At 38.6% G+C, this 27,604-nt stretch overlaps 1 long non-coding RNA gene across 1 annotated transcript; it reads right to left on the reverse strand.

Moving 5' to 3' along the window:
* On the reverse strand, positions 1-27,405 carry LOC137090630 (uncharacterized). Its single transcript, XR_010907926.1, has 5 exons — positions 27,281-27,405; positions 26,807-26,959; positions 26,375-26,475; positions 374-412; positions 1-264 (listed from the first exon to the last, which is right to left on the reverse strand). It is a non-coding gene; the product is annotated as an uncharacterized lncRNA (long non-coding RNA).
* Positions 27,406-27,604: the final 199 nt, after the last annotated feature.

Below are 27,604 nucleotides of genomic sequence, written 5' to 3' on the forward strand. Positions count from 1 at the left end.
CCAACACAAATACACTCTTGAACATAGACGCATTAGGTTGCACACCTGAGGCCTGTGCCTGCCCTGTGTGAGCTCTAATCTAGGGTCCATTCATCAGAGTAGGCCCGTCTGACACACATAGGCGAGAGGTGGGGGTGTGTTTCCCATCCTGATTACTCCAACCCATCCCAGCTTCTCTCCGGCCTCCTGCAACGCCAGCATCTACACAAATCACTTCTGCCCTCCTTCTGGTGGCAGAGTCACTGTGCACTGAGAGGAAGACACCTGAAAGCAATTAGGGGATCAACTGTAGCTTGGAACTGGTGACTTTTCGAGAGCTTTTCAAACTTTTTCCCCCCACTGGTTGATGTTTTTGTCATGCGAAGACACAAACCTGATTCCGAAGCACTTGAGATGCTTTGGAGCCCAGCAGCTTCAAAACAAAACGGGATATTTTTAGTAATTGCACGAGGAAACTCATAAATTTGATGCAACATTCTCCTAGATTCCTGAAGCCTGTAGCTGCTAAAATGCAAAACAGCGCATTGCAAGGTTCTCCCATGGCATGGAAACCTCATCTTGCTGCATCTAAGCTGTAATCCACATAAAATATGTTTCCGCATGTCTCATGTCTCGACAGAGCTCTGTTTTGGGCTAGATTGCTAGTTAGTCACCTCAATTTACCCGTAGCTTTCTCTCACTTGATGTTTTGGAAGCCACTTCCCATCTGTATTGTCGACTTGGGGTTTCTGTTGTCCTGAAACACCTCTCGCCCAATTCCTCTCGTAATGGCTGTTTTTTAACAGCCCTTTATCTTCCCCCCTGGATCCCAGGCGCTGGGTTTGGCGACTCCATTCTTTCAAATTATTCCATCTTTGCACAGAGAGAGAAATTGGATTGTGTTGATCCCGTTTTTGCAGCGGGGAAGGTGGTCTTAGCATTATCCTCGGTTTACACTGGTGACGGAGAGGCAATCACACAGAGGCCTCGCTCTGACACAAACACTCCAGCCTCTGGACGAGGAAATTACACCACAATAAGCTTGGACTCTGTGTTTCGAGGTCAGAAACCGCCTCAAACACACACACACACACACACACACACACACACACACACACACACACACACACACACACACACACAGCCATAGTGTGATGTGATCACCTGCTGAAAGGCATTATCCATATCACTAGATGTCGCATTTATTTTCTCATTTTGTTCAGTCAAGTGTATTTTCTGTTGAGAGTCGATAAATTTTGTTGAGGGAAACTGGTAACATTTGGATGTTTTAACTCTATCAAGCTCTTTTAACCAACAAATGTTTACATTTTTTCAACAAAAAAGAAAAAGAAAACTTGCTAGAGTTTTGCTGGGTGGTTGCCATAGGGTGCTATGGGTGATTGTTTACTGGCCCAAATCAAAAGGGTCCAGTCTTGCACCCACATATTGAAATGACAACTAAAGCATTCTAAGAGTGCTAAGATGACGAAAATGAAGGTGTAAGAAAACAAAATAAGGTGTAACTTAACACTCTCCTCATATAGAGCAAAATACTCATCAAACTTTACAATAAAGAAAATGGAAATAATCAGGATAATTCCTGGAAGAGCTTGCGGTAGTCATTTTTGTTCTTCTTTTGTTTCAAATACTAGACATACGTGCATGAAGCAAGGCATCTTAAAGTTTCATCACAATACAGCTAACAAACAAAACATAATAATAATAATAATAATAATAATAATAATAATAATAATAATAATAATAATAATAATAATATATTTTATATTATAATATAATATATTTTTAAAAATCCTGGCTCTTCCAAGCTTTATAATGGGAGTGAATAGTATCTAGATTTTGAAGCCCAATAGATTTTGAAGCCCGAAAAAGCGCACCTATTCATTATTAAAGTACTCCACACAGCTACAGGGGGTTAACTTATTAAAAGCCTTCTGAAGGGAAGCGATGTGTTTTTGTAAGAAAAATATTTTTAACTTTATAAACTATAATCACTGACTTCTGGTAATGATAAAAGAGGGATCTCTGACCTGACGTATGACCTAGGATGTTAAGAGTTGTGTAAAATTTGGTGAAAGATTTTGTGAATTGTGGGGACATTCCATAGGCGTAATGGATTTTACACTGTACAAACTGTAGATTCTATCCCCCTACACTGCCCCTGCCCCTAAACCTACCCATCACAGGAAACATTCTGCATTTTGACATTAAAAAAAAAACTTTATTTTGGTATGTTTATGAATCCATTTATATGCAGGTGAAATTTCAGGTTTATATTACATTGTGGGGAAATTTGGTCCCCACAATGTAATATAAACAAGTGCACACACCCACACACATAAAATACATCATGGCGTTATCCCTGGATAACTTTTGATTCACTTTATTTGTGTTGTTTACATTATATGAACTTGCGTGCCAAGTGCCAACAAAACACTGATGCAGTGCCAACATTTGATGCAGTTTAGACTCTGGAAAAAAAAACTGCATCCACTCGTGCTCTAGCTCTGGTTGATGTGTGCACGCACTCATCCAGAAGAAATGCCCATACAAGCAATTCCAACACTTTATGATGTCATACAGGGCAATAGAAAACAAAACAAAAAAAAACTTTAAGAAACTTATTTGAATCCTGAAGGTGTATTTGGCACAGAAATACTTCGTCATACATCCAACTAATTTGATTTTGGCCATGTTTAGCATAAAAATCCAACTCTTTAACAGTGTAAATAAGTCAGAATGCGGGAAATAGCATTATACCCCCCCCCCCCCCCCCCCCCCAATGTGTTACTTATGACAACTGGCCTTAAGCGTGAACAACAGTTGTGTTCATCTCAATGATCTGTTGTAGAACTTAAGTCCAGACAAGAGCATCTGTCTCAAGATTAAGACCATATTTTCAGGAGATTTGGATTCGAATGATTTCGACTAGTCGTAGAAAATCTGGTTTTTGGACTCAGGTTTGAACTTGGACCTTGTCTTGTCCAGACTTGACATACTACGACACTTTCTACCACTAGTCATTTGTAGATATGCTGTATGGCCAAGTAAAACTATGGAGTATTTTGTAAAATAAAGAAATTATAGACTAGACAGCTCTGCCTTGTATAGAGCGTTGTATTCTGTGCAACACATTGCGCATTGAAAACGGTATGAGGAAATACCGCTGGAGCTATTACACAAACGAAGACCAACAGATGAACGTGTCCTGCTGCATAAAAAACAGTCTATTAACATTCATTGTGTCAACCACCGAGTTGAATCTGGGGATCAGGCGACGCTCTTTGTGCAAGAGCTCTGACCCCCTAGTATTTACACACAGAGAGACGGCCCAGCTGATACCACCCCAACAGCACTACCTTACACATACAGACCTGTCATTACCACCCCGCCTTCTCTCTCCACTCCGCACAGCCACCCATTTCCACAAGAGACCTTAATCTCTCCTCCAATAGGCAACTCCTGTTAAACTCCTTGACATGCCGAGCCGTGCAGGAGACACACAGGACCCATGAATAATCAATAGCATGCTATTTACGCCAAGGCCGAGACAAGCATGTGCCACAACAGGTCATTTCTCCTCGCGATTGCTTGCAGATTAAAGTTGAGATTAGAATTTCAGAGGCGGACGGGGCGGAGGGGGTCTCTGCGCAAGATGGAGGGAAAACCAAGGGCTGCAGAAGAGAAGAAATTAGAATGGAGACACAGAGACACATGTGGGCTTGTAGATAGTTAATTAGCTGGCTTTCATTTTCCTTGCTAAAGAAATGCTCCTGAGCAAAGGGGGAAAAAAAAACACATCACGCTTTCTTTTGTACGGTGAGTGCGCACGCGTCATACACACACATGCGAGCGCACACCTACGGATACGAGGACCGAACCCAATTTCATCTGCAAGGGGCAGAAATCAATCTCATATCTCTCTAGTTAATCCGCAATGGCTCTCCACAGATCCTGACACTAATAAGGTATTGAGCAGGTGAGGCCAAGGGATGCAGGGAAACAGGCAGCCTGGAGGAGGAGGGGGGCAAGTCTGGCTCTATTCCAGTTCAATTATGTGACTTGTGTACAGGAGAGTGGAGTGCAGGAGACAGAAGAGAATGAGAGAGAGAGAGGGAGAGAGGGTGGGTGGGGGGAAAGCATAGAGAAGAAGGGCCACGAGATGAGAGGCAGAGGAGGAGAGCTAGGTGAAAGACTTTAGAGAAGGGGGTTGAGAAAGCATATAAGGTTGGTGGAGAAAGAGAGAAAGAATGAGAGCGACCCAAAAAACAGGGGGGTTAAAATCGATCCCATCTGTGGTATGATGGTTAATTAAAGCAGCTCTCAAGTAGACTAAGGATGAGAGGTTTGGCTGGGATCCTGCAGGCAGGGCTCTGATTGCTCTGAGAATGGCTGCTTTCTCGGCTTTGAGAGCGGGAGGGCTGCCGCTGGCATCCGCAGACTCGGCCGCACTCTCCAACAGAAACGTGCAAATGCATGTTTGAACAAACACAGTCCTATAGACAGCAACAGACTGTTCACCTAAGGATGCCGTTTGAAAGATTTCATTATGCATGAGAAGTGCATTCTCAAGCAAATCATCGACCTCTGCCATGGCCGCGTTGATTTGTTCGATTCTTCTTTCATGGCTCGACATTTTTTTAATGGTGATTCACTGTAAAAAGCTCCTTACAAAATACAAGTAGACACACTACAGTTCTCAAGGACAATAGGCCTACTCAAAAGACAGGGTTGTTTGGTCACCTGGAAGTCTACCATTTTTAGTAGGGCTGGATAAAAATAAATTAAAAAAACTTTTACCAGCTTATATCGATTCTTAAATCCCAAGAATCAATGAGTCATACTGTTTTCAGATGAATGAACAGAACTTTGTAGCGTACCTCCTATCCAATAAATCACAATAATCTGTGTGTTTTGTTACTATTGATATGAAACAAAGTCTCAGATTTAAAATTCAGTCCATTTTATTCACATAAATACCAGCTCAGCTCAAAAGACGCTGCAACGCGGAGCTCACATCTTGATCACATCTGATCTTCTCTTCCCCTCTTAATACCAGTTACAGCGCAAAATCAACATGAATGAGCATCTGAAAGTGTGTTCAAAGAACTTGCCGAATCAACTTATCAGTTTCACATAACATAGAATCACCCAGTCAATTCATTAACATGAAGTATTTCAACCGTGGAAAGACGTCAATAAAACAGTGTGTAAACAACATCACATTTACCTCAGAAAAACCATATCCAGTGACCATAAACTCGTTAATCAGCTAGAAAAAGGAACTGTAGAGTGGAGCATTTTGCTAAATATATGCACATTACATATTCTGTATTAGCCTAGAACTTTTAATGTTATTCAATATTTAACGCATGAATAAATCAGTAAAGTTTATGACAGCCACCATTTCTGTTCTGCCGCTCCATGGATTTGGAATGCCCGACCATCTGAGGGCACCTCAAGCTCTTGAGACTAAAGAAAGGACTAAAAACATTTCTTTTTAGGAGAACTTATGATTTTTAATTATTAAAACTATTAGTATTTTATTTTTTAAATGATCTTAACTGTAGAACTTTGAGATTTGTTCCAAATGTAAAGTGCAAGACAAATAAAATGTATTATTATTAATAATTTAAATGTTTATATTTAAAAAAAATTAATTGGAAATTGTGATTGTAATATTATTTTTAAAATTATTTTTTTATCTTGAGCCTGCTGATATGTATAACTATATTTTCTTTCCAACCATGGATTCTGAATAATAACAAATAAATACATTTCCCCACTAACCTGCAGAAGTCCAGTACTTGTCTTCTTATTAAAATATAATGAATAAATGTGTTATGTGCCTTAAATAAATGTAACAATGTTAACTATTTAATTAATTTAAAACAGTAACACACACAGCATAGAGGAGAATGACAGTCAACTACTTTAAAATATAAATTAAACATTTTGGGTATAAACATGTAAATAACACACAGTAGCCTAAAATGACTGACAATAAAAAAGTGATTAAAATATTTTTAATATTTTACAAATAAATAAAGGTCATTGCCACTAATTTAGATAAGCACTGACACCCTGTGGTGAAATAATCACACATGTTTAACAGCCGTTAATTTCTCAGATCAGCTTGGTTAAATTTAAAGTTCCTGTTCCAAAGAGTTTTGAAAATTCTGTACAACGTAATAATCAGAATATCTCTTCTCCTGTCTCTAAAAATGTCCCGATTTGAGCCTTTGATATATAAAAGGTCATGGTAATATAAGAATATCCTGTACGTTTCAGAGCTGAAAACTTCCTTGCTACTCAAAGAAAAGGTTTTATAGACACCAGGCCCAGAAAATTAGGCTCTCAAATCAATAACATAATAGAAGAGGGAAACACCCTTCTTGTGTAAATGTATACACCTGCTTCTGTAGCCCCGCCCACCGACTCGTGGATGAGCAATAAACATGCCAAAGATAGCAAGATAATCGTTTGTAAACAAGACACAGGTTGATGCTGGATTTGAAGACATATTGAGATTAAAACACAATGCTGTGCCTTCTATATTGGATCCGACAGGAATGGTGCAACACACTTATGTGAGTAAAACACAATTATTTATCTCTCATCCACCCACGAATGATTGATTTTTTTTATTACTTGGCCTGTCCAAAAAGCGTGAACCACACACACACATGCACGCACTTTTCAAATATATACAATATACAAGAGAGTGAACAACGCAGATCAAGAAATGAATGTTATTTCACTAAAGATTCACCAACATGCTTACGTTTTGATAGCCCATCTGGAAAACACACAGCCCTGGGACTTTGGGCTTTGCGAGCCCTGGGAGTCTGATCCCGAATTGTAATGAACCAACAAATAAGCGATTCTCCAGCCTGTGAGCTAAGGTATGTTCTGTTAGAAACGTACACATAATCAATACAATCTGTAACAATGCAATACTATCACATATGAAAAAAACGTGTTTGTTTGATAAAAAACAATTTGAGAGCCCTGTCAGAGGATTATTCCGGTTGCCGCTTTCAAAACAATTCCTCATGTGAACTGACAGGGGAGATGAAGCTCACGAAATATCCAAATCTTATCCAATCCTAGCCGTAGGCATTTACTTCCAAGTCTCAAGTGTGGCACACCTACTCCTCAAAACCAGTGTAGAAAATATCCTACTACTTATTAGTTACAATGTTTTTGAATGTAAAAACCATGCAAACGTCATAAGTTGACCTCAGACAACAGTATCATTTTTTTTTTTGTAAGCCAGCTCATGACACATTTAAAATTTCTTACGGACACTAATTTTAGGGTGGCGTTCGGTCAACTCGATGACCAAAGTACACTGAAAATATAACCAGAAATAATATTTAGAAACTGAAATGAAGCTGAAGCTCAGCACAAGTAGTCCATTAGGTGTTTATTGACAAAGTGACACTGCCGACTACTGACCTGGCATGCATAATGCAGCCTTTTTAGTAATTGTCACAGATCGGTGTGAACAGGCATCGTTTTGACAACGTTGTCGTCGTTTTTTTCCCCCTTCATTTAAACATACCCTTTGAAAGTCAAAATATCTTGCTGTGTGACATATACATGAAAAGGGCCTTTGATAATATTTCATAATAGTAATTATATTAATTTATAGACTACATTAGATATTTGTGCTTTATGCAATATGCCATTTTGTTTCTGAACTGTAAAATGTATCATTTTGATGTTAATAGTCAGTCACTGCACTGACACTGTTGAGTGACAAATACAAAATAGTTATCCCTTTAATAGATATCCCTTTTAATTAATAGCAATTACCATAAGTGTACACATTTTGGCATTTGCCCATTATTTTTCACTTTTTTTCTGAATAGGAACTTCTACGTGTATTTCAGAGTGTTTTTTTTTTTTTTAGATGTATTTCCTTAACAAATCGGTGAGCTATGTAAGCTGGGCATACAGCACTGTTAATGTTATTTGAATGCACAAAAGCCTGACTGTCCATGAGGTGCCTACTACTATGACAAAAGACATGATTAGCATTATCATGTCTAGATTAGCTAACCAATATACATCCAATCCACACCAGCACAGACAAAAGCAAGATTAAGCGGTTCAGTGAGAGCATGTCTACTGCTTAATCTACTTATTCATTAACTTTATACTATTGAAGTGACAGGTGAGCTGGTGAACTGTAGCCTGTGTGCTACTACCATTTGTGTACCCAAAATTCTGCCATCATTTATTCACCCTCACCGCCCATATGGCATTCTTTCCCTAAAGAAGAAATTCAGATATTTTCCATGAAGATGCATGTGGATTGGAGCATTTTGGTCTTTTCCACGCACAAAGCTATTTCATGACTTTAGATGACCTGAATATCACAAACGAGTCATAGACTACTTAAAGGATTCAAAACTTTTAGAAACTTAAACACTTGATATCCTCCTTTAAAACTCCTCTCTATTCCACATTTGAGCACAAAAGCTAAAATACGTGTCCTACACAAATCAGGGAAGACTTAAAAAAAAAAGAGCCTACTGCCCAAATAAGTAAAAGATATCATCCAAAACTGCTAAGTGAATCCCAAAAAACGTGAAAAGAAGAGGACTATTTGCTTATGAAGTGACGGCAAACCACGCAGATTAATCTGTAATCATACTCTTCATGTTGCAGAAGTGTGGAAATAGAGCACATCCCTTCACAGGTGTATGAATTATGTATATGGAGATGATTTGATGGGTGTGAAAGAGAGCATGTCTGATTGAAATCCCGTATTTCGTGCATTACGGCGTCTCCGCGTGCAACGTCAGGGTCAGAGCCCCGCGCTAATTTGCGAAGGGCCAACTGCTTGTGAGGGAAATGAGAAAATTATACATTCCAGCAGGAATCAGCTGTGGTTCTTCACGAACCGTGCACTGTGCCGTCTGCAGCCGGCTTTATGTGGCAGACACCTGCCAGCTTCTCAATGGCAGGAATCTATGTGCCTGAAACTCATATACAAACACGCCCACACCTAGAAGTACATCAAGAGAAATTACCACATCAAAAGCCTGAGCTGAGAAGATTTGATGTATCTCAACACTTAAATGCAGAAGCATGTAACATAGAGGCTGTGGAATCATATGTTTTAAATTGAGAACACATGAGCTTAATGGTCTGGTTGAATATTTTATTCTCATTTCATCCATAACTATGCTTGCTTCATGTCTCTTGATTCAATATTTTATATTTTTTTGTAAGACAACATATTTTCAAAACTTACCAGTCAGTCGAAATAGCTTGATGACCAATCGTTCTTAAGGAAGCCCTGAATAATAAGGCAGGTTCAAACACGGAATGTTTGGCTATAGCAGTGGTGCTTTTAGCTTTAGAGTGCTTTGTGTCAGTCACGCTTGTGAACACACAAACACAGTTTTATTAAAATCATACATCATTAATAGCAGATAACTTCCCAGATTTAGTACCATTTCATTCATATCAGCAGTGAACTGTACCAGAATTCACAAGAGACCACCCTTGACCACGTTTCACAGGTGCCCACCCGAGTTCGGAAAACAGCGTTGACATCATCCAAACAATCCGAACTCTGATGTCAATCAAACACAGGTGTGCATAAATAGAGCTGGTGTGAAACCCTTAAGGTACGTTAACTCGACAATAAAGTACTTGAAACCTTTTTACTTTGCTTTTTTTGAAAAGTTTTACTAACAGTTTGAAAGGTTTTGCAGTGAGTAAAAACATTGCCAAATCGATCCCGGTTCGCAAAGCTCTGCATAAATGTCTTTAAAAGCTGTGTTACATGCCAGACTCAGAGCTGGCGAGGTCAGTATTAGTTGGTGTTGTTAGAAAATGGTGTATGTAAATAAAGCATCTCTGCTGTTCATAACAGTGGTGCAGTAAATCTACACTTTGCTGGAGAAGCGTTAATAAACTCAGTATCTTGAGCTGCAAAAAGTCCTGTAGTCTGCCATTATTGATTAGGAAGTACTTGCACATGCCTTTAGATTCAACATGTAATACGCATGCACATTATGTCAACATTTTCACAAATTCATATTTCTGTAGCTTACATGGAGACGATAATGGCACTGTTTTCAAAAACATGAAACCAGTTTTCAGAAGATTGCGTTTTCAGGTTTCACTGAATTAATAAAATACTGATGATATATTTCTTATTAAAACTACAAAAGTTATTCAGTCAAGATCAGTGAGTGATTTTCACTTTGTCTTTTGTTGTTTGATTAATATTAAGCACACAGAAGCAGGCTTATTATGCTTCTGTCACTTTAAAAGCTGCATGGCTATAATATATTGTTGCACTTTCTTTCTCCAACGGATTAGTCCACTTAAGACATAACTGGCTATTTATGTGAATACTTACACACATTTTGACATATGGCCATATAAGCTGCAGAAGATAACTGAATACAAGATAACATGCTATCCGAGAGGCAGCTTCCGATGCATGTGAGTACTTCGCTTATGGCATTATGGTCTCAGATCCAAATATCATTGTTTTGATTGAAAGAAAAGAGGCTACTTTTTAAATAGGCTATTAAATAAGACAAAACAAACCATGGAATCACATAAAAATAAAAATAAACATAACAGGCCTTACAACCACATGCATTAACATGTGAAATTAACAGTTTACATTTACATTAAATTATATTCCATTTACAAGATCCCATTCAAGGAAGCGACCATCTGGCAGAGGATTCTGCTTGGTCTTAAAGCCTTCCTCAAAGGGATATATTCTCAATGAATCAATGGGGAGAAAAAATGAAAAAAAGATGTAGAGTTTGATAAACCGTGGACTCTCTGGAAGACATAGGCCTTTGCAAAATACGGAACAAACTGTGTTCTGTAAACACTACTTTGAGGTCTTAAATACAAGACTACTCTGTATTACATTAAATGGTTGGCAGCCCTATGTACAGTCAGCTGGTCATAGCTAAATCACAGCATGCTAAAATGATCAGATGTTTATCATATCAATAGAAGAAAATATATGAAAAATATACACAAACTTCGCTAACTTTGTAGTCTTATGGGTAGGTTACTTTAATTAACTAATTTTGTTCTTAATTTTCTCAAAACGTCAATACATTGCACAGTTGCATATGCTCTTGAGCTAAATCGTGCCTAGAGTCCTAGTTGACAAGTCAACCATTGTGACCCATTCCTATTAACTAGCAATATAGGGCATTGCTATAGGGAATCCCCATTTTGCAGTAATGATCAGCATATCAGCTGGATGTAGGGTACCAAACATTGAAAGCTTTACCTTCAGTAAAAGGCTGAGTAAAAACATGTTTTTGACCAAAAGAAAGGTTTAGGTAAGAGGTCATCACAAGCTTTAACTCTGGCAACGATTAACTCTTTCTTATATGCTTGAGATAAGTTCCCTCTTGAGTTGCCGCTTCTGAGAACCAGCCATGTCTGTCTCCACTACAGTATGCGAGCGGAGAAAAGAACATGCAACGCCATTTCACCAAGTGGAAGAGTGGAGAGGTCTTCAGGGAGGATTTTAATAGGAGAAAAGTGCTAAGTCGAGCATGGGGTGAACGTTGAGCATGCTCGAAAGGGCATAGCACTCTATTTGTGCACTCACAATATTAATTGTCACTTCCATTGCTTTTAATTGCCGAGTTTTTCACCCTTGCATGCCATTCAACCCAGTGCACTGATCCCTCCTTTAGATACTTAGAGGTTGCTAAGACAACGAAGGATCGGAGAAACTCTCCGTTCTGGGTTTTCTTTAGCTCTCGTCCAGAAACAAATAAACACTTGTGTACAATTTGGCCCTTCATTTTTGTTTCATACAGTTCACTGTGATTTTTTTCATGGGGCTTCTCCATAATCAATAGCGCCTTACAAATATAAAACACAATTTTTAAAAACATATTGTTTAATCACATTCTAGCATTACCTCTTGGTGAACTAAAAAAAACTTGCCAATAATTCACCTAAAGGTGACATTCCTCCAGGCCACAGTCACACCCTACAAACATATATACAACAAAGCCTTGCCCCCTTTTTCTTTCTACCTCTGACTGGTTTTCTGGAGGGAGGCTGATAATCTTGAGCAAACATAATTAACTGTTTGCTCCTATCAGCCACAGAGAGTGTGGCAGTGACTCTATTGTGCTGCTATCAGGAGTTTAAAGAGGTTTCGTACCATAATGGGGTTGGCCAGCAGTGCCAGTCCTTTCAAGTGGCGATTCGCCCTGAACGCTGAACTCCCCTGCACATTGATCAGAAATTAGACTTAGCCTATATAAAGTCTGAGCTTCTAAACACTGTTAAGATTAGAAAGTATATCCGCAGACCACGGGAAGTCACAAAGATCAGTATCCTGTCCAGCTCCAGAGTAACAGGAATGAGGGTTGATTTGTTAAGAGAAGATGCACTCTGTGTTTGGCCTGAGCTAACACAGGTCAGAGGAGCCCACGGCCGAGATTAAAGGAGGTGATTTAAGAGAGATTCTCGCTTCCTGCACTATGCTTGATGGGGATGACATCAACACACACACACACATACACACTCACTCACTCAACACAAAAGAAAAGGGACTGCACTGCTTTAAACCCATTTAAATGTAAACAGAAATGTTGTAGATAATCCCCTACATTTGGCAAATACAGTAGCTTGGTTTCAAAACCTAGTAAGCTGCCTTAATAACTGCTTACATAAGCAAGCTGCCTTTTAAGTGAAATGGAACCTTAATAAGTGGCTGATTTTGAACACACTACTTAGTTATTCACCTGCTGTGTACAGGAACCTTGGCAGTTGATTACGATGGAGACTGATGTTAGCGTTTTGCTAAGCTAACAACATGTTAATCTAACAAGTAGACCTAAACATAAAAAAATCTGCAGGAATGTTCTACAGGTGCTGGTCATATAATTAGAATATCATCAAAAAGTTTATTTATTTCACTAATTCCATTCAAAAAGTTAAACTTTATTTTGTATATTATTGTATGTTATTATTTATTCATCAAACTGACTAGGCTGACATATTTCAAATGCTAATTTATTTTAATTTTGATGATTATAACTGACAACTAAGGAAAATCCCAAATGTAGTATCTCAGAAAATTAGAATATTACTTAAGACCAATTAAAAGAAAGGATTTTTAGAAATCTTGGCCAACTGAAAAGTATGAACATGAAAAGTATGAGCATGTACAACACTCAATACTTAGTTGGGCCTCCTTTTGCCTGAATTACCGCAGCAATGTGGCGTGGCATGGAGTCGATCAGTCTGTGGCACTGCTCAGGTGTTATGAGAGCCCAGGTCGCTCTGATAGTGGCTATAGGTTGCTCTTCAGCTCTTCTGGTCCTTAAAGGGTTAGTTCACCCAAAAATAAAAATGTAATGTTTATGTGCAACCAAGATGTAGGTGTATTTGTTTCTTCAGTAGAACACAATTTAAAGATTTTTAACTTCAACTGTTGCAGTCTGCCAGTCATAATGCATATGAATGGGTAAAGACCGAGTAAAAAAAATAACATGCTTAGACAACATGCACAAAAATCCTGCTGCTCCTGACGACACATTGAGGTCTTAAGACACGAACCGATCGGTTTCTGTGAGAAACCGAACAGTATTTATGTGTTTTTTTTACCTCGTATGCAGACGAATCTCATCTAGTGTTCCCATCCGCTATTACTTCCGTAAGGTCAAATTGTTGTAGTGGTTCTTAAAGCAATGACTCCAGCTGCAGACCACTCTTTAGCCGTGTTTCCACCGCAGGAACTTTACCCAGGAACCAGGAACTTTGGGGTGGTACTCGGTGTGTTTAGACCGCAGGAACCAGGGTCTAAATGAAGTTCTGGGTAAATATTTCCCCCTCCAAACAGCCCTGCTGCGTCCTTACATGACGTGACAGCGCACGCCGCGCTCATGTTGATAAGAGAGGAAAGTTCATTTTTCTGAGGGGTAAACTTTTTTATTTCGTAAGTTATTTAGATAATGTTGGAATAATGACACAGCGTATATTGCCCCAGGCAGTTTTTACTTCAACTCCGCCTGACAGAAGAATAATTTTTTTTCTGAGATGATTATTACACTTTAAAACAAATAAATAGCTTATATAACACTGTATTAGTCCTGGTGGCCGTTAAGAGTTGCTATGGCTACAGTTAACATATTCCAGCTGGTGGAGAAAACAGCGTTGACATTTTGGATGCGGCAGACATATGCCGTCATAGAGACAAACTGCATGTCACAAAATTATTGCGATTGAAAGTCATCACATGTAAACACCAGATCGGTTTAGATAATGTCTCATGTAAACAGTTCATTGCTTGTACACTTTTTTTCTACCACATCTTTTCCTTCCCTTCTCTGAACAGCCAGCCTCTTTTGCAATGAACGTTTGTGTCTTGCCCTCCTTGTGCAAAGTGTCAATGGTTGTCTTTTGGACAACAGTCAAGTCAGCAGTCTTCCCCATGATTGTGTAGCCTACAGAACTAGACTGAGAGACCATTAAAGGCCTTTGTAGGTGTTTTGAGTTAATTAGCTGATTAGATTGTGGCACCAGGTGTCTTCAATATTGAACCTTTTCACAATATAGACATTTTCTGAGATTTAGAAGAGAAAAGAAATAAACATTTAAATATATCAGTCTGTGTGTAATAAATGAATATAATATACACGTTTCACTTTTTGATAATATTCAAATTTTATTACCAGCACCTGTATATGGAAATATTAAGTGTTAAAAGGAGCTGATTATACATTCATTGGTAGTATTGTCATATTAGCCAAAATATGTAATAAACAAACACATAAGGATGTAGTTTAGGCCCATATAGCTTTGTGAATGACGGACGTTTATCCACCTTATTTTTAACCTAAGAGCGGACTCAGTCATTTGTAACTTGAATGCACAAGTCTTCCAGTGTCATCCGCTTCCAGTTATTTTATCTGTGCAAAAACATTGTGTTATGCTACAGGATACTGCAAACTGGTTTTTGTTTTAATTTATTAACATAATTATAAACACATTTGTTTGTAAAGCAAATAGTTTAGGATTGCATTTACTGCTTTTAATTTAGTTTAGATATGTATACTGTACTTATTATTCTAGTTATTTACCTATAGCAGCTAACGAATATCTCTATATGACAATAAAAAAAAATACTAAGTTAATGAATAAATAGATATAATCACTTTTGATTTGTCAATCATTTTCAAAGATCCAGCATAATGCCTACCGTTTTAAAAAGCATTTGTAGTGTGGCTCATTCACCTGCGACGCGTCAAAATACGTTTTAGGTTGGCACCTCTTTTGGTTTTGGAATAGAGTCAGTTTTATTGTAGCGTATACTTGCTTATATCTTTATGTTCGCAACAATTTTCTGCCTCTGTTCTGACCTCCATCAAAAAGGTCAAGGAGAAGTATCTGAAATGTCTGAAATCACAGACACCACAGCAAAGAGAAAAAGAACCAGTGACAGACAGAGAGAGTAGAGGAAGCGTAGGTCTGATCACAACCCCTACAGTGGTGAGTAAATACAGTCTAATGGCCACTGATTAATTCTTCATTGCTCTCATCGGCCCAGTAAAGAGAGATGTAATGACCTGTCTGTGTCTGTCGTTCTCTTCTTCTCCCTCTCCCTCCCAACTCCCTCTCCCGCTCAATTTTTGATTATAAATTAAAAGTGATTGTAAATGGTGTAATGCTGGTTTGAGGTTCCTGATTGCTGTATTTGATTAGAGAATGTCAGTGCACGCATTTTCCCCTCTCTCTTGCACTTCAATAGCTGCAACACTCAAATATGCACAAAGAACACAATGGACCAACTGCTTAACACTACCAACTAAACCATAACTAGCACTAGCTGCAATCAAACACATTCTTTCAGCCTCCCTTTTCTCTTTCGGCTCGTTTTCTCTCGGTGCGGCTCTTTGGTGACTTTTCGGAGTTTGTTTCAGGTGTGCAAAACACCAACAAGTGAAAATCACCAGCAATTAAAAAGCATTCACTCATGCAGGTATGAGGAATGTACGACCCTTTGTCTCTCTCCATTATGGCGGCGTGTTGTCTCTCCCAGCATACAATGTCAGGTGTTTTAAGATAATAGGTTTTCAGAAAGTATTCAGAAAGGAGGTTGATGATGACAGATGTAGTGACACACTAAATTATTGTTTAAAAAGTAAATGTTAGTACTTTTAAGCTTGAAATACAGTAACTCAGAGGAAAAGGAAATTTTTAAGGAAATTTTTAAAATCAGATTAAAAGTTATGTTCTTAGAATGAATATAAATTGGATTATATATAGGACATATTTACAAATACATACATTCAAGTCCATTAAAAAAGGTTTTCTTAAAAATAATTACTTTTCAGCAAGGATGCATTAAATTGATCAAATGTGTCAGTGAAGACACTTATAATGTAAAAAAAATATTTCAATTTTAAATAAATGTTGATCTTTTAAACTTTCTATTCATCAAAGAACAAAATATATCATGGCTTCCACAAACATATTAAAGATAGTTCACACACAAATGAAAATTCTGTCATTAATTACTTGTGTCGTTCCAAAACGATAAGACTTTCGTTCATCTTCAGAACACAAATTAAGAACTTTATAAAGAGAACTAATCCATTTGAATTGAGCGGTTTAGTCCAAATTTTCTAAAAGAGACACAATAATTTTTTTATGATGAACAGATTTAATGAAGACTTTTATTCACATTTAAACATTGATCAACGAACATAAGCAGAAGTGTAACACGAGAATGAACCTGATTTACTCACCCTCAAGTCGTCGTTTATATGACATTCTTCTTTCAGACAAATACAATCTGAGTTTTTTTTTTCAAAAAAATGTCCCGTCTTTTCCAAGCTTTAGAATGGCAGCCCAAAATTTGAAGCACAAAAAAAGTGTATCCATCCATTATAAAAGTAATCCACATGGCTTTAGGAGGTTAATAAAGGCCTTCTGAAGCGAAGTGATGGGTTTGAGTATGAAAAATATCCATATTTCCAGTAAAATATCTAGCTTCCAGTACCTGCTTCTGTAGAACGAAAAAAGCGTAACATGGTGCAACAATGCGCTGCGACAATTAGCACTGCAAGAAGCGCTACAATTTATCAACGTATAAGCATGATTTCTGAAGGATCATGTGACATTGAAGACTGGAGTAGCTCAACAAGGATGTTTGCTTGACGTGCGAGAACCAATCAAATTCATTATTATGTGTTCATTCACAAAAGGTTCATTCTCGTGTTACACAGCACATTTAAGCTTCCACAAGAACCAATGAGGTTCATTTTCTTGTGTTACGCATTACATTGGAGCATCTACAAGAACCATTGAGGCTCACTCGTGTGTTACACTTTTGCTTATGTTTGCTGATCAATGTTTAAATGTGAATAAAAGCCTAAATTATGTCTGTTCATCAAATAAAGCGATTGTGTCTCTTGAGAAAATTTGGACTAAATGTCCAATTCATATGGATTAGTTCTCTTTATAAACTTTTTACAGTGTCAAAGTGTTAGTTGTGTAGCTGTCAACAAAGGGACAGAACGCTCTCGGATTTCATCAAAAATAGCCCATCTTCATTTGTGTTCTGAAGATGAACAAAAGTCTTATGGTTTTGGAACGACACAAGAGTAATTAATGACATAATTTAGTTTAGAAAGAAGCTAGTTACCAAATGTACAAAGAATTTTTTAGGAAGTTTCATTCAAAATCCATTTGGCTCACAAATCCAATGGAGACACATTAAAATGAGCCTTTTTTGATGCTCAATCCCGCCTGTGAAAGTCCCCTCAGCCATGTTAGTACGCTCCGTACATGTACCCCTCTCTCTTTCTGTCTCCCTCTCCCCTCTGCCCTCAGTCTCATTCGTCCATTGGAGGATGGAAAAAGAATTTCTGTTCCTTTCTCTCTATTGCATTTATCCGAAGCCAGGGTCATTCCACTGTGTCGTATAGTGAGGTGGGGGAGAACACATTGGTAATGGGATCATCAGAACCAACCGAGACATGCACATATATGATCACTGCCTACCACAGGGTCAGATCAAGTGTGTACAAACGTAAATCAATTCTCCAGTCCAACCTGAAGAAAAAAAGACAAGCAAATAATATTTTTTTTTCCATCTGCAAGTAGGCACAAAGAACAGGTAAGGAAAGCCACAGGACAAGAAGTAGAAAGTCCTGATATTAAGCCATCGAACAAAAAAGAATCAAGGTGGCTCGATCAGAAGAGCTGATGATTGTAGGTAGGAAAGGAAGGCGCACGAGACTAGGCGCTTTCTCCCACCAGTGAGACTCAAGAAACCTCTCTACAACTTCACAGGATGAAAAAAAAGCTCTCGACGGAGCACAAGGTTACACGAGGATGGGGCTGAAGAGGATGGGAAAAGGGAAACTCAAGGTGAGGATGTGGGAGAAGGAGTGAGGGAGGGTGTTAATGAGAAAAAGGGGGTCCTGTTGTTGGGAGATGCTTTGTGTCAGGCCTCTTGCATTATGTTGTTGACTCTCTCTCTCTCGGAAGGGCTGGATAATGGACCTCAGGGTGCAGGGCAGGAAAAATGCCCTGTTGAAGAAAGTCAGGAGAGGGTGGAAGGTAAAAGGACGAGTTTAAGCAGCTCATTCTCTAAATACTCCTGTTATCCATGGCTGCATTTACGTACCAGTGTTTTCCTGAACACCCTTACTCTTTCTTCTCCATCTGTCCCTCTTAACCCTACGCCTCATCAAGCCTCTTACGTGTGTCAGTCATTCTGTGAGAGACAGCCAAGCTTTTAGCTGGAATGGAACAGATTCATGGCCCACAAAGTGTCGTAAAGTGTTGAATACAAAATGTTAAATAAAATACAAATGTATTCAGCAAGGATCCATTAAGTTGATCAAAAATGACTGTAAAGATATTTATACAAAAGATTCATATTCTGATTATTGTTCTTTTGAACTGTCTACTCATCTTTTAAACTTTCTATAAGAAAACAAACAAATGCATCACAAAAATATTAAGCAGCACAACTGTTTTCAACTGTGATAAGAAATGTTATGTGAGCACCAAATCAGCTTGTTAAAATTAATCATGAATCGTGTGACACATAATGGGCATAATGGCTACCGCTAAGCGCTAACATTGCAAATTCCAATTCACTTTTTGTTGCTTCCTGAAACATGTCAGATCACAATTCTATGGTCTGTCATGGTGGAGCAATGGTTAAAAAAAATCTTGTTCGCTATGTAATATCACTAAATTGACCTGTATATTATCTTCACAATATTTTAGCTTTCGCTAATAACACTGCAACAACACTGAAGTCCTCTGGGACGATTTTTTGTCTCAGTAGCGGAGATGCAAGATGGCATTGGTTGCGGTTGTATGAAATGGGAGAGGGGGCCGTGGTGATACAAGAGATATGAAAGTAGCACTAGAGTAAAGAACAAACACATTCACTTCACCAGGCAAATTTGTTAGCAGGGACTGCAATTTTGTAATGTAGCATTTATGCTATATAGTTTTTACACTGTGTTAGTATACCTGTAGTCTGCTATTGTACAATAGATGATCATTTTATGGGCAATTGTACTGTTTTGCATTTTATTTGCATGTCATTACCAAATGATCAAATTTAATACGAGATTTAATAATAGGCTAACAGACATTTAAGCTAGTATGTTGAGTGGTTAAAGAACAAAAAATATTTAATTTCCCGATATGTAACAAATCATTTTAGAATGAATTGGCATGCGCGCATATTGTGAATCGAATGAATAGTGTTTAGTAGTTTCTTATTAAAAGGCCTAATGGCTGACTCTTTTGTTCATGACACAGGTTTTTACAGTATACCCAGACATACAGCAGGAGTAATACGGTAAAACAGATGAAGGATATGACTGAGGTGGCCTTGATCAAAGAACCTAACCCTCAATCGTTCACCGGGCTATGCAATGAATGCCTGCACACTGCTCCGGTTATGTGTGTACAGGGTTTGTATTGTGTGTTCACTGCTCACTAACTTGTGTGCGCAAATTTGGATGCGTTAAATTCCGAGTATGGGTTGCCCTTCGCGCAGCTTCATTTCACTGCTAGATGACAGTGAATGGGAAATATCTGTCTGCTAAATGCAGCGATTGACCAATGAGAATCGAGTATCGAGAAAGCCATGTAATGAAATAACATATTCAATTGTTGATCTTGTTCCTTACACCAAGCATAATAAGTTAATGAGCGTGTTCAACATACATCTTCAGTTGTCAAGCATAACGATAAAACTCCCGCATACAAACACATCCCTTTCCAACCCCGCTGCACCCCATCCCTAAAAGTATAACCATAAACAAAATCAGAGGATACAGTAAGGTCTCTAATCAAGGCAATCAGTGCTGTTTTCAAACGTGCACCGTGCACGAACAGCGAGCTGGGCTCATCTTTGTCTGCGGTTTAATTACTTGTTTTTGCATTCTGATGGAGGGGGGTGATTGTGCCTTGTCACCTATTTCTGAAGATAAAGGACTAGCCAATTACTTTGTTTGGATGCTAATGATTGGGTTTCATTAGTGGCCGCTCTTAGCCCCCCTCACCCGGTAAATGAATGAATATGCTATGATTTCAATTATTGGAATTATGAAAATTGCTTTTAAAAAGACGACACGGGTATCATCAACTCTCCGCTGTGACATAATGTCATTTTAATTTCCATAATAGTTTTAATTGTCGGTGGCCCTGTTGCGCGTTAATCATTTAATTGTATTGTCTTTTTCCGTCGGCGACACCCACATCCATCCGCCCCTCAGCCACACCAAATCACAATCAGAATTAGATAAGGAGTTGGCAAAGGCCAGTTGAAGGAGCAATTTAAAAGTTTCAGAGATGGTTTTGACACCGTAGCCTGAGTCAATGACGGCACAAACTAAATTATAAAAAAGGAGAAGGTGAAGTGTCACCTCTGAACTCCAAGAATAATCGTCAAACAACTTTTGCATCACATTACATGACATCTGCTCTCCCATAAGCGCACATGCCATCTAGTGTGCCGACAATAAAAATGTAGATTCAGAGGGTTATTTGGTACTTGAATTCTCAAGCTTAGACCAAACTGTACATCCAGGTGCACTCAAAGAAGGAAACTTGTGTTCACCAGGCTCCTGAAGGAATGCAGACTTTTCTTTCTCCAACCATTCATGAAAAAGCACATGATTATGAACTTACAGTGTGAAAAGAAGAAAAATTACCAGCCACGGACCAGCACAATGAAGAAGAAAAAAATAGCCATGTAAACCATTCAATTCCTAAACGGTGTGGCTGGAGCACAATCAACTGTAAATTACCTCTGAATCCAGGTCTGTTGTCATCATTGCGAAGAAGACTGGTGGAAAAATAAAACCCTTTACCCAAACAAAGGACAAGGATACATAATGGTTATGTGGGTCAAGGCCCAGCGAGGCCTTTGACAAGTGACAAAAACGAATCCTTAAGAATTGCTCTCCAAGGCCGGTATTTCTATGGATTTCAATGAAAGATTTACTTTTTTGTGCCATGAAGGTTAAAGGGCCACATCAGGCAGAGACAGCATAATGTAAACAAAACATAGGATCCATTAGCGAGGAAGTATTTGCATGGTATATAGACTCAATTAAAGGGCAGATTTCAGGCAAGGCCAGGTAGGTTTATTTTTGTGCTCTGCAGAAACCCGAGTTTTTCCTTCATCTCCATGGAGATGTAGTCTGCCAGAACAAACGGCCACGATCAAAGGGCACCGCAGAGGACGAGACCTCATTCACAGCCGAGCCAAGAACAACGAGGATGGATTCGAGGGAAAACGAAACAACCGCCTAAATCTAAAAGTGCATGCCAAGGAAAATGGCTAAATATCTAAATGACAGACTGTGATGACGTTTTCACAGTTACTAACATCATAAAAAAACAGGACATTATACTTACATTACCACGTCATTCAATTACAAAAACTAGTTAACGCTGCTGCATGAATGTTTCCAATACAATGAAGAATATTCTTCCTCTTTTTTTCTTTTGCTAATGGAGCAAGTTGTATTGGCAAACGAGAATGCAAACATTATATTTATTGTAGTTTCCATTTACCACTTACACAACTATCCTGAAAATGTGAAAAGGTCCATTGTTTAGCATACAAAAATGAACATAGAATGTACATTTTATATAATTATAAGAAGTAGAAGAAAAACAGTTATTAATAATATTAATAATGACTGGAATAACACACAGGGGCACAGAATGTAGTCTATGCTGCATATTTTTTACCTAACATAATTCGTTTTTTTTAGCATGAGGATCTCAAGCTGCCTATCTTTCAGGTTTTTATCTTGTCAAAATTGAGCTTGTTTTGAAGTAAGGCTTGTGATGTCAACAACATAAGCTAAGGGAAGTATTTCCTCTCATTTTTAAAGATTGATCCTCCAACTTATTTTATTCACAGTTACATTTATTATTTTCTCTCAGCATGTTGCAGTCCATGACAATATCAGTACAGGTCTGCGCTTCATTTTTGGGTTGCATCCCACCACTGTTTTTTAAGGTCATGCGTTGAGCAGTTTAGGAAGCAGTTCGGTTGACTCCCAATAGGCTCCAATGTAGTCAGCGACTGTGTGACTGACAGCTTTAAGCAGCTCTCTAACCTCTCTCCTCCATCTCTCAGTGTGCCAGAAAGGGGCGGTCAAGTGAGCCCCTCAAAACTGGAAAAAAGGGACATTCAGATGCAACCATGCAGAACACCTCGGTGCCATTCCTCCTCAAGCAGAGACGTTTCTCTTGAGTGCAAGTCAGAATATGAGAGGACATGAATATGGGTTAGAGTGGGGGGGTGGGAGAGTAAAGAAAAGCTCTGAGAGCCTTTTCCCTAAAGTCTTTGAACCATCTTGAAGTCTAAAATGTCTCTGCAGCACAAACACAGTGCTGGAAATTACATTCAGGATTGTCAGTGTGTAAATCCTGCTTCTTCCATAGTTTAGAAACAGATGTGCTTATCTTCCCTTTGAACGCCACTTCAAGAGAGAGATGTACGATAACTGTACAACTTCTGGAGAGTAGACAGGTTGAAGATGAGGATACTTGTGGTTCCCGTGTAGGACTCAAAAAGAGTGGTAGAAAGGACACAGACACAGGGGGAGGGGCGCTTTGGCCTCTGTGCTTGTGCAAGTATGCCACCTGCTGGATTGTAAGCGAACAACACCTCGAGTGACTGCATAGAAACCTACTCCTGCATGGTTTCTTCAAATGAAAGAGTAGTCATGGAATCATACGTTTCATCTGTCTGTCTGTCTCTCTCTCTCGCTCTTGCGCTCTCTCTCTCTCTCGCGCACACGCGCGCACCCACACATACACACACCTTGCATTTGGTTTGCCTCAGGGAGACGGCCTCTATCAGGCTCCATTGTGTTTTGAGCACTGAGAGGCCCTTCTGGCAGGCTAAGGTAGAGAGAGAGGGTTAGAGGCCATACTAGAGAAGAGGGATGAGAGCGATTCAATCGCTCAACAAATGGACCAGGCTAATAGAGGCAGCCTCTGATCCTATCCGACGCACAGCTGGGGGCCTTCTAATAAGAAAGGGCTGAAGAGGAAAGACGAGAGAAAGCGAGAGAGAGAGAGAGATGGAAGACGAAAGGGTAAACAGGGACTGCTCTATTTGCCTAATTATGAAGCAGATATAATATTAAGGGTATAAGTTGATGTGCTATTTAGAAACTAACGCTTAGGATGGTTTTGCGTGGAGAAACTCTGTTCCATGCATGTTTCCTGGACCTAATCAATGGCTAAGAGAATTTGTTACATGGTAATTTATTTTCATTCATTGGACCACTGATATTAATGTTTTTGATGCTTTAATAAACTGTGGTAACTTGGTGACAGCCACTGTCATCGTAAAAAGGCATGTTTGGAATAGCATACAATGTAAAAATGTTTTACATTTTTACAGAAAAATACTAAGCATGTAGCCTAACATTGAATGGTTAACTTTAGGTTGCATTATCTTTACTTTTAAAAATCTGGATAGGATAATTTACTACGAAAAACAATAAAAGGACATTTCAAAAAATCTCTGCATGGGACATCCCATGATGATGTTTTATTTAAATTGTTTTATTATTGTAAGCAGTAACATACATTATGGTGTTGTGTGTTATTTTCTTAATGTTTATTGCATTATATATGTGTAACTTAAACAAAACGAGGGAACAAATTAATACAACTAAAATCACAATAACTAAAACAAGGAAATTAATTATTCAAATGTATCCACAACTTAAGGCGTGTTAATGTTTTTCCCCCCCGCATGACGTGGGTTCTGTACGTATGCTTTTCCCCCCAGCAAATTGTACTTGGATACAGTGAGCATGCAATATTAATGTATAGTAATATTTAAATGTAGTACTATGATTTTTTTTATTGTAGTCAAAATAAAGGTTACAAAAATATCCTGGCCTGTGTTCCCCTGTCTTGTTTAATTGACTCTTATTTAGTTTTTTACTTTTGTTCCCATTATTCCTGTGATCGTTCTTCCTGTGTTTAGTTCCAGGGCTGCGTTCAGCCAAGATAAAACGTTGCAAAACAGTTTTTTTAAATGGAAACGATGGTGCGTTAGACACTCTTCTGATGACGCAAGAGTTGCAACTACGTCTGCTGAGAAGGCTATTATTTGTGTTCATTTTGAAGAATTTTCTGAGCCTTATGAAATCGGTATAAATGCATGTTTAGCCTAATATTGCAAAATACACTCAATGTCACAGTCCTTGCCATCCAGAATAAAATAAAACTTCCCAATCAAGTGAAGGGATTTGTGGAAACTGTGGTTCCTAATTATTGTGATCCAACATTTGCCTTACATTTCAGGAGGAAAAGACAAAAATGTTTTCTAATATCTTCAATTGTTGCGTATACCGAGCTGCAGCGGACACATTTGTAAAATAATTTACTTCAACCCATTGTTCGAGCTGTCTCTTTAATACAGCATGGTTTATATATACATGTTGCTGCTAATTGGGCTGACATTTTTGACACACCCACCAAACGAGAAAACATATCGCAAACTCCGTTGCACACCGCTTCCAGGAAACATTTCGTTCAACCTGGAAACCGTACCAAAGCGTTGCACACTTGGTGTGCTCTTGGTTTCTTTTTTTCTGATTCCCTTGTGTGGATTATATTCATCTTCCAAGACTGGATTATCTGTGTGTGTGTGACTTTTTTTTTATAAACTGTGGTTGTATTTGGATTATCGCCTCTTCTGACTGCACGTAGATACATCTTTGTTAGAGAGGAAATACAAGCATAATTTTACCTTTTAAACTATCTGTAATCACTGCTTTACATTGCAACACTGTATTTTAATTAAATGAAATGTGTTTTGGGAAGACAAGAGATATTTGTATCATTTTTACATCCAGACTGATCAAACACATTGCATGGACAATAGCACAGAGTACCATAACACATTCTAATCTCTGACACATCTGCTGGAAAGTGATACAGCGCATCCTCTGTCACTTTCTCTTGTACAGTCACAGTGGCGCCTTGGTGTGTAGTGTGAGGGAGACGTGGATGGACGGAGGATATCCCTACTCTTAACACACACAAAGAGCTACTTAACATCCTCACAGCAGGAAAGCTTCAGGGAAAGAAGGGGAGGGGCTTATAACCCATCCAATGCTAGCATCATCATGATGTCAATATAACTTTGTTTATATATATATATATATGCTCATAATGCCAGCAATTAATCTCCCAGAGGCGAGCGCAACTGCAGTAATAATCAAATACACGGGCAGAGCATTAAATAATTCCTCCGAGACACACACACAGAAAGTCTGTCCCTCCCACTGTGTTTCCATTGTGTTGGCCATTGTAACAGTTTTGTCTGGACATATGGAGTGGTTTAGGCCGCTGGGACCCCCAACGGTTCTGGCTTTGTGCTGGGGTCACAAAGGTTGCTGGGATTGTGTTCCAAACTAATTCCCCCTTTCACTGACTCCAGATCAGAGTCTATAATGATCTGGGAGGTGCTGTACCGGGGTTAGATTATGGTTGTGACACCCACAGGGTGGGAAGAGAGAGAGCAAGAGAGAGACGGACCCCCACGAGGGCAGCAAGTCTTTAAAGGAAACATTCTTGTGTTTTGCACTTGGCATCTCCAGACTCTCTCTTTAACTTGTGGTATCAATGGCTGGGATACACACATTCACTCCCACTGTTATAACCACACACACACACACACACACACACACACATCATTTTCCACCTCATTTCCCAATTGCAGCCTGAGCAAACATTATAAAGAGGGAAGAGTGCAGGCACTGAAGAGAGCTAGTGTAATTGTAACAATAATGAAAGAGTTGTGAAGAGAGGCTCTTACTTCCTATGGCCTCTGCATACAAACACATCTTCACACACTCACGCAAGACCGAAGCTAGCATCCTGTCTCTTCACCACATTTGGAAATTTCTTCAGCTTCATCTGAGAAATTCAATATGATGCCAATATGAAACATTAAATCAGATTTGGGCCAATTTATTTTCTTAATACATTTCTGATCTCCCCTTATATCATTCTTAAGTGTGAATTGTCAAATAAAACTATGCGTATGATTAAATATTAATTGTATTCTTTCATCAAGAAGGAATAGCTTTTTTTGCCTCTGAAATTACTTTTCTTTTTTGCTGACATCACCAAGCCTACCAAAAAATAAGATTTCCCCTTTAAAATAATACAAGGAAAATAGGTTGCAAAAACATGTTTCATGTTTGATTTTTTCCATGTTAAACTATGTGTAAAAAGTTGTACTCACATGAGATGAAGTATTTGGTCATATCAGTTGTCCCGTCTTGCATAGGGGAAAACCCACCTCATGGTGGCGGCCATGTTGAGATCACATGACCGAAAACTCTACTTTTAAACACCGTATTATCAGACGTTTTTGGATCTTTTTTCACGAACATACCTGTAAATAGGACATAAGATTAGTAGCCTAATTTTAATAGCATCATTAACCAAAATCTTTGGCATAATACTAAATCTACACCTTATATAGGTTAGTATATAAGCCTTTGGCGTCATAAACACAGACGCATTTAATTATTTGCGTTTATAAAAGCAGACATGATTTTATTAATATTTAAAGGCTACTTTTATATTTTGGAGCAACTAACCCAACTCCTACCCTAAACCTACCCATATCTAAACAATAACAGGCAAATAAATGTACAGAACAGTCACAAGTATTTATTGCAAAAACGGACCAAAACAGTATAAAAGTATTAACTCATGTTGCATTCCAAGTCTTCTGAAGTCATACGATGTCTTCATGTCAAGAACACAGTTGATCTTGATATTTTAATCGCTGAAATGATGATCCCGTGAACGAACTATTCGTTCATAACTCATTCAAATAATTCAGAAGACTCCTGAGCATGACGCAATCGGTCACAAGACACACGAGAGCCAATGACATTTTACAATCAATGCTGACGTAATGACGCAATTGGTCACAAGACATACGAGAGCCAATGCAATTTCACTATGATATCTCACGTAACGGCGTCGGGCGGCAATATTTGAAATTTGCTTTTACTGTCTATGGAAATTT

This window comes from Pseudorasbora parva, chromosome 10 (genome assembly GCF_024679245.1).
Source record: "Pseudorasbora parva isolate DD20220531a chromosome 10, ASM2467924v1, whole genome shotgun sequence".
Lineage (NCBI taxonomy): Eukaryota > Metazoa > Chordata > Actinopteri > Cypriniformes > Gobionidae > Pseudorasbora > Pseudorasbora parva.